At 46.5% G+C, this 9,462-nt stretch overlaps 4 non-coding genes across 4 annotated transcripts; all 4 read left to right on the forward strand.

The window, feature by feature from the left end:
* Window positions 1-541: 541 nt before the first annotated feature.
* Trnac-gca (transfer RNA cysteine (anticodon GCA)) lies at window positions 542-613 on the forward strand. The gene has a single exon. It is a non-coding gene; the product is annotated as a tRNA-Cys (tRNA).
* Window positions 614-1,424: 811 nt separating this feature from the next.
* Window positions 1,425-1,496, forward strand: Trnac-aca (transfer RNA cysteine (anticodon ACA)). The gene has a single exon. It is a non-coding gene; the product is annotated as a tRNA-Cys (tRNA).
* A 4,390-nt stretch (window positions 1,497-5,886) lies between these two features.
* Window positions 5,887-5,958, forward strand: Trnac-gca (transfer RNA cysteine (anticodon GCA)). The gene has a single exon. It is a non-coding gene; the product is annotated as a tRNA-Cys (tRNA).
* A 2,340-nt stretch (window positions 5,959-8,298) lies between these two features.
* Window positions 8,299-8,370, forward strand: Trnac-gca (transfer RNA cysteine (anticodon GCA)). The gene has a single exon. It is a non-coding gene; the product is annotated as a tRNA-Cys (tRNA).
* The last annotated feature ends 1,092 nt before the right edge of the window (window positions 8,371-9,462 follow it).

Below are 9,462 nucleotides of genomic sequence, written 5' to 3' on the forward strand. Positions count from 1 at the left end.
GCGATCCATACAGAGGCCCTTGAAATGGACTCTGCTTATGATTTAGTCATGAATCAGGTGTGCTTTGTTTGGACATGATTTTAGCCCTCATCACCTTCCCTCCACATCTATACCAGGGAAAGGAGCAGATGAAATCAATGTCTTTAAACTGTCAAGAAGTAAGAGTCATCTATTGAGCTTGTTTGGTCCACCCACAGGACCCTTTTGAACACACTCTGATTAGGGGTTCTCAGGTAGAGACTGTTAGCTTTGCCTAGCCCTACCCACATCCAAAGCATACCCTTTGAGCCTAACCCCTGGTGAGTCTAAGGATGTTTTAAATGCAGACCTCTGGGAGTTGATCCTCCTGCTTAGTTGGGAACTATGGGCAGGAGGGTCAAGAGGAGACAGCAGTTAGGCATGTAGAGGTGACTCAGGCATGGACCTCATAAAAGGGAGCGATGATGGCAAAACACTGGCAAGTGTACATGCCAGGACTGTGACATGCAGGCAGTGTCCACATGGGGTTTAGATTGCTTATTAGAGGTGCACATAAAAAGGTGGGGGCATAGCTCAGGGGTAGAGCATTTGACTGCAGATCAAGAGGTCCCTGGTTCAAATCCAGGTGCTCCCTTGCTAGAATCTCTTTTTACATGCAAGAAAGCAGAACTGAAGTAGCCATTAACGTGGAGTCAATTAAAGGCCATTATCACTCATTGGCCCTTATTCCCCCCTCCCCACGGTGCCCTAGGTGCGCATGCAGGTCACTGTCACTCAAACAGTGGCAAAGACTGTGACCTTGAAGCTCCTTCACTGCAGGAAATCCATCCCACAGGAGGCTTGTGGGATAGAGGAAGCGGCTCCTCTCTCTTGCCAGTTTTCCTTATCAGTTCTGTGAAGCCTTGACTGATTCCCAAGATGCTTTCCACACTCTTCACTTCCAGTGGCCTCTGCCTAGGCTCCTGCCACTTCTGTGGATATACTTTGGTTCATGGACTTGTCTCTTACTTGAATTCTGAATAACGAGAACAATATCATACTTGTCTCTGTGTTCTCAACATGGATGACAGACCAACACCTAAAGAGTCCCATGAGTGTTTGTTTGGTGAATGGACGATGGAGTGAAATGAGTGGAGGAAGCTCTCCACACTTCGTGTGTTGGGCTGCATATGTGGTTCACAGAAGCCCCTAAACCAGCAGCTCCTGCTCTGACTACCACGTGTGGACTCAGAGGAAATGCCACTGTTGGACACACTTTCCCTCACTACACCTCAAGACAGAGGGGCTTCAAGGGGGTAGTTAAGGAGAGAATGAAGGGAGGACTGGCTGTAGTGCAGAGCTTGCCAGTGCCTAGAACATGCAGAGATCTTGGAGTGTAAGTGGGCAGCTAGTTTTGGTATGGTGCCATGGATGAAAAAGTGCTAATGAGCGTTTATTCTTAAGTGGGGGGCATAGCTCAGGGGTAGAGCATTTGACTACAGATCAAGAGGTCCCTGGTTCAAATCCAGGTGCCCCTCCCCTTTCCCTCTATGTATGCAATGTTGGTTTTCCTACACTGACTTATCCTCTGAGACAGAGAGAGGAGTGAAAGGTTGGGCTTTTATTAGAAGGTCATTGTCTATTTCTTCTAGCCTGAGTTCTGTCCATAAGGTCAGGGACCAGTTATCCTTTGGCTCAGTCCTGGAGGGGATGGGGTCCTGCATCTGATTAAGGAGACAACAGTGGCAGATGTATGGATGGGGGTATGTTAGCCACAGCTGTCCACAAAAAATACGACAGACTGTGTGTGTGCGCTTGTGTGCTTGTGTGTCTATAAAGAGAGTTTTAAGGAGCGGCCATTTTCTTTTTTCTTTGAAGATCTATTCTTTTTTTAATCTTATGTTTAGGTGTTTTGCCTATATGTATATCTGTGTACCACTTGCATGCAGTGCCCACAGAGAACAGAAGAGGGCATTGGATCCCCTGGAACTGAAATTGCAGGCTATTGTCAGCTGCTATGTGGGTCCTCTGAAAGAGCAGCCAGTGCTCTTAACTGCTGAGCACTTAATTCTGTTTCAAACTTAATTCTGATGTGTGTAGGATGGACACCAGGAAGAGGTGACAGAGCAGACAGAGTTACGTATAACTGCAGGCCAAATTCCTTCTACCACAGAGACACCAGTCTTTCCTCCTGAGTTTAGAAGTGGTGCAGGAGGAGGCCCACTCACATTGTGAAGAGTTTTTACTGATTGAAACGTGGCTTATAACCAAAATGTGTCTTCACAGCTAACATGGATGTGTTTGGCTAAACATCTGTGCACATTGCCCCACCAAGGGGTTACATAAAATTAACCAGCACAAAAGATATTGTCTTAATCTTGGCCAATGCCATGCTCTTGAGTAAACCTATAAGTATTGAGTAAATCATACAGAGAGGTGAGAATAATCCTGGATAAGACATCGGTTCATCAATACCAGAGAGAGAGAGAGAGAGAGAGAGAGAGAGAGAGAGAGAGAGAGAGAGAGAGAGAGAGAGAGAGAGACATGGACCATCAGGACCAGAGGCCGAGGCCAGTATTCACTGTGAAGTTCCGGTGGCTTCTTTTAGTTTGTTTTGTTTTGTTTTGAAGCATGGTTTTTCTATGTAGCCCTGGCAGTCCTGGAACTCACTTTGTAGATCAGGCTAGCCTCAAACTCAGAGCTCTGCCTCCCTAGTGCTGGGATTAAAGGTGTGCTCTACCACTGCCCTGCTCCAGTGGCCCTTTGATTTGGCTGATTGAAGTCCTGGCCTGTGGCTTCTCTCAGAGTCCAGCCATTTCATGAACCTGGGTTTTCATGCTTCTCTGCTGTGCCATGGACTCCTCGAATTCCTGCTAACAATTGTCCCTGTGTTTCCGTTAGCCCAAGACACCTGAATTAGTGAAACACCGAAAAGGGGAGACAAGGCTAAGACTGAGATCACCAGGCTTCCACACCAGGTGCATCTTTGGCTTCCATGGTTTCCTTGCCTAAAATAGGTCAATGGCTAAGACAGAATACAAATTCAGGAGTGGAGGTATGGATTGATGAGAGCACTGGGCAACTCAGGTCTTAACCATATTAATAGCTCTGTATAATCTCCCTTGTTCACCAAGTGTATCAGTTAGTTTCCTGTTGCTATGAGAAAATACCATGACCAAAAACAACGTATGGGAAAGAGTTTATTCTGGCTTGTGGGGATAGAGGGAGAGTCCATCATGGTGTAGAGACAGGACAGCAAGTGGCAGGCATGGTGGCTGGAGCAGGAAGCTGAGAGTCCTTTCATCAACCACAAGCACAAAGCAGATAGAAGGAACTAGAAATAGCATGAAGCTTTTCCTCCAGTACTGCTACATTACCCAAACCTCCCCAAACAGCGCCACCAAATGGGGACCGAGTGTTCAATACCTGAGACTGTGGGGGGATATTTCTCATCTAAGCCACTACATCAAGCTACCACTTTTTGTCTGAAAGGGACCTGAGAATGAACATACAGGAAGTAGACCCAAGGCCAGATCACAGAGTGAAACTAAACAGAGGAATACTCATGGCTTGAGGCAGAGACTTCTAATACCAGCCTATACCAGCTGATTGGTTCCCACAGTGCTGAACCGTGAGCATGAGAATAAATGTGTACTGTGGATGCAGCTGAACTTAAACTTGGGATGACTATTGTGGAGGTGCTGGTTGCCTCAGGTGTGATCCCCATACCTAGCACCAAACTGGGTACATCAGGGACTGACTAAGTGGAGGAGGGGACTTTAGTTGACCCAAGGAATTCAGAATATGCATACAGGGTATAAATGAGACTGTCAGACATAGGAGGGGCCACTGAGGATTAGGAACGCAAATTCATGGTTGCAAATAGCATGTTGTCTCAGTCGCTGTCCTATTGCTGTGAAGAGACACCACAACCAAGACAATCCTTACAAAAGCGAGAATTTAACTGGGGGCTTGCTTATAGCTTCAGAGGATTGGTTAGTTCATTATCATCATGGCAGGGAGCATGGCAGCTCATATGTAGGCATGGTGCTGGAGAAGTAGCTGAGAGCTATATCCTGATCTGAAGGCAGAGAGAGAGAGAGAGAGAGAGAGAGAGAGAGAGAGAGAGAGAGAGAGAGAGAGAGAGAGAGAGAAAAGAAGAAGAAGAGGAAGAAGAAGAAGGAGGAGGAGGAGGAGGAGAAGAAGAAAAAGAGAGGAGGGGAGAGGAGAGGAGAGGAGGGGAGGGGAGGGGAGAGGAGGGCTGGGCCGGGCCTGGTGCAGTAGGTTTTTGAAACCCCAAAGCCCATCTCCAGTGACACACCTCTTTCCAGACAGTTCATCAACTGTGGACTAAGCAGGCAAAGATATGAGCCTATGGGGGCCCATCTCATTCAAACCACCAGGCACGTCTGATCAGTTGGAATTGGTTGATAATTCCTATAGTGTAAGAATGAAAAGAATTATAGTGCATTAGAAAGTGAGGCGAGGTTATGAAGAAGAGCCAGCAACAGAAACAGACAACAACCCTCTAAGAACATTACTGTGGAGCCAGAGTGGGGTGGACAGAGAACAGTAGAAACAGTGGGTTAAAGACAAGACTCCAGTAATGAAGGAGAGAGCAAGGCTTTAGCTCTGAATGGCAGTTCTCTAAACTGAGGCTCCACAAGGGCCACAGGGTGCTGGCCCAGAATGATTTTTACAAATGTAAAAGGCCCCGAGACCTTAGCACAACTGACTCCATGATGGAAGTACATTCAGGTCATAAAACTCAGCATGTATACAGTACCACTAACCAAAACCAAAACAAAGACCTAATCCATAAAAGTCCATAGTTCTAGGAAAGTCTCTAAATTTACTAACCTTGTCTATAGTTCCACTTCTGGCTAACTGTTCTTGTGAACTGAAGAATGTCAACCCAGGAAATGGTTTTTGTGCTTAAAAGCTCACCCCGAGAAAGGCTTGGGGCTACACTGGGATCCTGAACACCCAGTGACTACAGTCAGCTAATAAAACTTTTTATTGCCTTAAACTGGTGTCCAAGTGGTCTTCTCTGTAGATACTCCAAAATACAAGTCCTGGGATGGGTCTACAAGAAGGACAGTGTAAGCTCAAGGTTAAATAGAGACCCATCTGAAGGAGTCAGTGCATTGTGATTATTTCACTAAAAGTGAGGAAACTCACAATCATGTGGGTCCTTGTGTGTGGCAAAGCACAGGAAAGTGATGTGAATCCCAACAGGGAAAACAGGTGGAGGGTGTGACTCAGAGACAGGCATCTGAAGCCTTCTGTAAATGGTAAGTAAGAGGGAGGAAGGGGAGAGGAGAGGGTCAGGGATCCTCGGCCCCGGGCTGTTTGGTGCAGAGTCTCTTCACCGTAAATGTGAACTCTGCTTATGTCACGAATCATGTGTTTTCTTTGGGCATGATTTTAACCACTGCCATTTCCCCCACATCTATACAATGGAAGGGAGCAGATTAACTCACTAGTCACAGTCTGTCAGTGAGCCAGAGCCATTCCCTGAGCTTGTCTGAGATAGAGGTCATCCTCTGGTCCCCTTCCCAGAGAGTCTGGTTTAGTAGTTCTTAGACAGGAGCAAAGGAATGTGCTTTTCTTTAATACTGCCCAGGTTTATTTATCTCCAGATGTCAGTTGAACAGCCAGACCTCTACATCTGGATCTTTCAGGTGAGTCTGAAAGATCTCTAGCACAGACCTCCAGGACTTAACGCCCATGTCTCAACTGGGAACTAGGGAAGGATGGTGATTGCCAGGGGGAAGTGGTAGTGAGGTGTACAGAGGCAGCTGAGGGCTGGGCATTCTAGGAGGAAGCAGATGATGGCAGAGCACTGGCAAGTATGCATGCCAGATGGTGACTGTCAGGGAGTGGCCACACAGGTTTAGAATGTTTATTAGACATATATAAGCAGGTGGGGGTATAGCTCAGGGGTAGAGCATTTGACTGCAGATCAAGAGGTCCCCGGTTCAAATCCGGGTGCCCCCTACCTTTTCTTCCCATGAACACTGAATTGGTTGCATGTCCTTCAGGAGAGTCCCAGTCTCTTGAAAATTTATGTCATTCTTGTAGGGCTAAGGCTAGTTTTCATTGGCTCAGTTCTGATGGAGGCAGAATCCTGCCTCTGGTTAAAGAAGACGACAGTGGCAGATGTTTGAATTGGGCACATTGGTCATGGCTGCTTAGACAAAACAGAAGTGACACATTGTGTATGTGTGAATTTGTGTTTTTATGTGTTCACAAAGAGATAGTCTAAGAAATGCCTGCACAGCATGCAGTAGGAAGTCTGATTTCTGCAGGGCAGAATACAGGATAGTACAGGATAGATACTTGGAAGAGGTGGCATGTTAAGGTCTTGAGGTCAAATTCTTTCTTCTTTAGGGACACCACTCTTTCTTCCCAGGCCTTTAACTGTTACAGGAGGCCCACCCACCTTACAGAAGCTAATGGGCTTTACTTAAAATCTGCTGACTGAAGTTTGGGTGCCAACCAAAAATGCCTTCACAGCATCATCTTCATCGGTGTTTGACCAAACATCTGGGCATCACAGCCTCACCAGCTGACAGCATGAATTATTCAGCACAAGAGATAATGCCTTGAGCTTATCAGTGATGTCTCAAAATAAGGCTGTGAGTGCCGAGGAAGTCAGAGAGGACAGATTTGGAAACATCCTAGGGCTGGCTGACTCAGGCAATGACATGGACAGGACCAGACACCGAGGCCAGTGTTCACTGTGTCATTCCAGCACAGGAAGGGCAAGAAGGCTGGCTGAAGGCCTGGTCCCATATTTCCTTAGGTCCTGTTTACTTTTGTGCCTCATCTTGAGGGCTTCATCGTCCTGCCAATGATGGCCTTCCATGTTTCTATCAACAAGAGACAGGCGCTTATTTAAACAAAGTACTGCAACAAGAAAGATTCTCAGGGAAGTGCATAAGGTGAGGTTGGTCATCTGGCCTCATTGGGCCCGAAGAGTGAGGATCCATGTGTTAGTTACTGTTCTATTGATGGTAAGAGACACCATGACCAAACAATGTATAAAAGGAAGCATTTAATTATGGCCCTGCTTACATTTTCAGAGAGGGTGAGTCTATGACCACCATGATAGGGAGCCGAGTGGCAGCATGACACTGGAGCAGTAGTTTAGAAACTCACATCTTATCTGTAAGTTGAAGGCAGAGAGAGGAAGCGGGGCTGGGCCTGGTGTGGGCTTTTGAAACCAAAGCCTACCCCCGGTGACACAACTCCCCAACAAGGGCACTCCCATAAGATATCTCCTAATCCTTTCCAAACAGTTCCACTAACTGGGGACCACGCATTCAAACATGATCCCATGAGGGCCATTTTCACTCAAAACACCCCAATACATTAGGTTCCAGGGGATGGAATGGACAATCTCAGATCTTCCAGAACAAGGTGAGTGAGCTAGCCCTCAGTTCCCCAGACCACTATGTAGGTTCCAGAGAGCACTGCCCGTGCCTGCTGACTCAACACAGGACATGCTCAAATGTTACAGTGCATGGCCTGGTCCTCATGCAGGCTAAAACACAGGGCCCTTTTCTGGTTGTACTGTTAGACTTTCTGGTTTCCAATTACTGCAGATGAAAAACAGCCAAAACAGAGAGCAAAGGCTGATCCTCGACTGTCTGACTTCTGTGTTAGTGGCATCCACAGCTTCCCTGTTCTCCTTGCTGAAAATAGATGAGTGGTTAAGAAAGAATGGAACTTCAAATGTGACTCTGTGAGAGCCTTGGGACAACTCAGATCTTAATCACATCAATAACTCTCTATAATCTCCCTGTCAGCCAACCATGGGGTAAGTCTTCCTGCTGAATGTCCTCAAAGCCTTCTTCAGTCATTTACCTGGAAACTGTCTGTCTCAAGAGAATGAAATATCTTACTTGTCCCTGTGTTCACATGGACAGGGACTGACACCTACCAAGCTCCATGTTTGTTGAGTGAATGAATGACCAAGTGAAATAGGAGCACCTTCCTGAGGCCTTGTAGTGTGAAAAAGGCTTTTCCAGCACTCAGTGTCAGGTTAGTTGAAGACCCAGGATGAGCTGCTCTTGTCTTGACCAGTGTGTGACTTAGAGGATGCTTACAATGAGGTATCCTTTCCAGGTGCAAGGCTGGTGCCTTTGCCACACCCTTCAGGATGGGGGTGCAGAGAGGGACAGGTTGAGGTTGGAGAAAAGGGAAGGCAAGTTATAGTGCAGAATGATTGCTAGTTTCTAGAACACAGAGAAGCCACAGTGGATTATAAACATATAGGCAGGCTGGGTGCCATGCCATGGTTGAAGAGGTAATAATGAGAGGTTATGTACAAGTTGGGGTATAGCTCAGGGGTAGAGCATTTGACTGCAGATCAAGAGGTCCCTGGTTCAAATCCAGGTGCCCCCTACCTTTTGTCACCAAAGTGTATCCTCTATTGTTTTCCTTTTAGATCAGGGCACCTGGAAGAGAATGATGAAGCACATCAAACTCCAATCCACAGTATAGGACAGACTTGATATCACTCAGGGACTTAGATGCACTTGTTAGAGGTTTTAAGACATATATCCTTGCTTCATCTAGCCCTCAGGTTCTGCTCTGTTCCAGGAATTTCTGGGGTTATTGAAAAGCTCCCAGAGAGATGCTGGAGATCTGCAGATGAAGCTGGTCATCTCTTCTCCTACCTTCTGGGCTGCTGCATCGTTTTCCTGGCAGTGGAGTGGCTCTCAGGTTTCTGATCCCACTATGCTAGACTGCAGGTCAGAGGCCCTGGACCTTAGCTCTGTATCTCAAATCTGGAGCTCCTTCCCTGGGCCACCGAAGATTTACTGGCCACATGCACTTATGCCTTACCCTACCCAGACCTGGGACTAGGGGAAGAACAGGATTCTAGGATGCTCTCTAGGATAGAATCCCAGGGAGAGATGGTGATAGATGTCACCTAGGGCTTCTTAGAGGACTGAACTGAACTTCCAGGTCTCTTTCTCTCAGCCCTACATGCTAACAGGCTAAGACTCATAGGCAAGAAAAGAAAAGCAGAGTCACATCAATGAGTAGGAACAACAAGACCTGGATTAGGGTCTTGATCTGTCCTTAAAAGCTCACCTCCATTGTGTATATGTACCACATTTTCTTAATCCATTCTTCAGTTGAGGGGCATCTAGGTTGTTTCCAGGTTCTGGCTATTACAAATAATGCTGCTATGAACATAGTTGAGCACATGTCCTTATGGTATGATTGAGTATTCCTTGGGTATATGCCCAAGAGTGGTATAGCTGGGTCTTGAGGTAGATTGATTCCCAATTTTCTGAGAAACTGCTATACTGATTTCCAAAGTGGCTGTACCAGTTTGCACTCCCACCAAGAGTGGAGGAATGTTCCCCTTGCTCCACATACCCTCCAACATAAGCTGTCTTTGGTGCTTTTGATCTTAGCTATTCTGACAGGTGTAAGATGGTATCTCAGAGTCATTTTGATTTGCATTTCCCTGATAATTAAGGA

The sequence above is a fragment of the Peromyscus californicus genome, unplaced genomic scaffold (genome assembly GCF_007827085.1).
Source record: "Peromyscus californicus insignis strain IS unplaced genomic scaffold, ASM782708v3 Scaffold_6__1_contigs__length_162567912, whole genome shotgun sequence".
NCBI classification, from domain to species: Eukaryota; Metazoa; Chordata; class Mammalia; order Rodentia; family Cricetidae; genus Peromyscus; species Peromyscus californicus.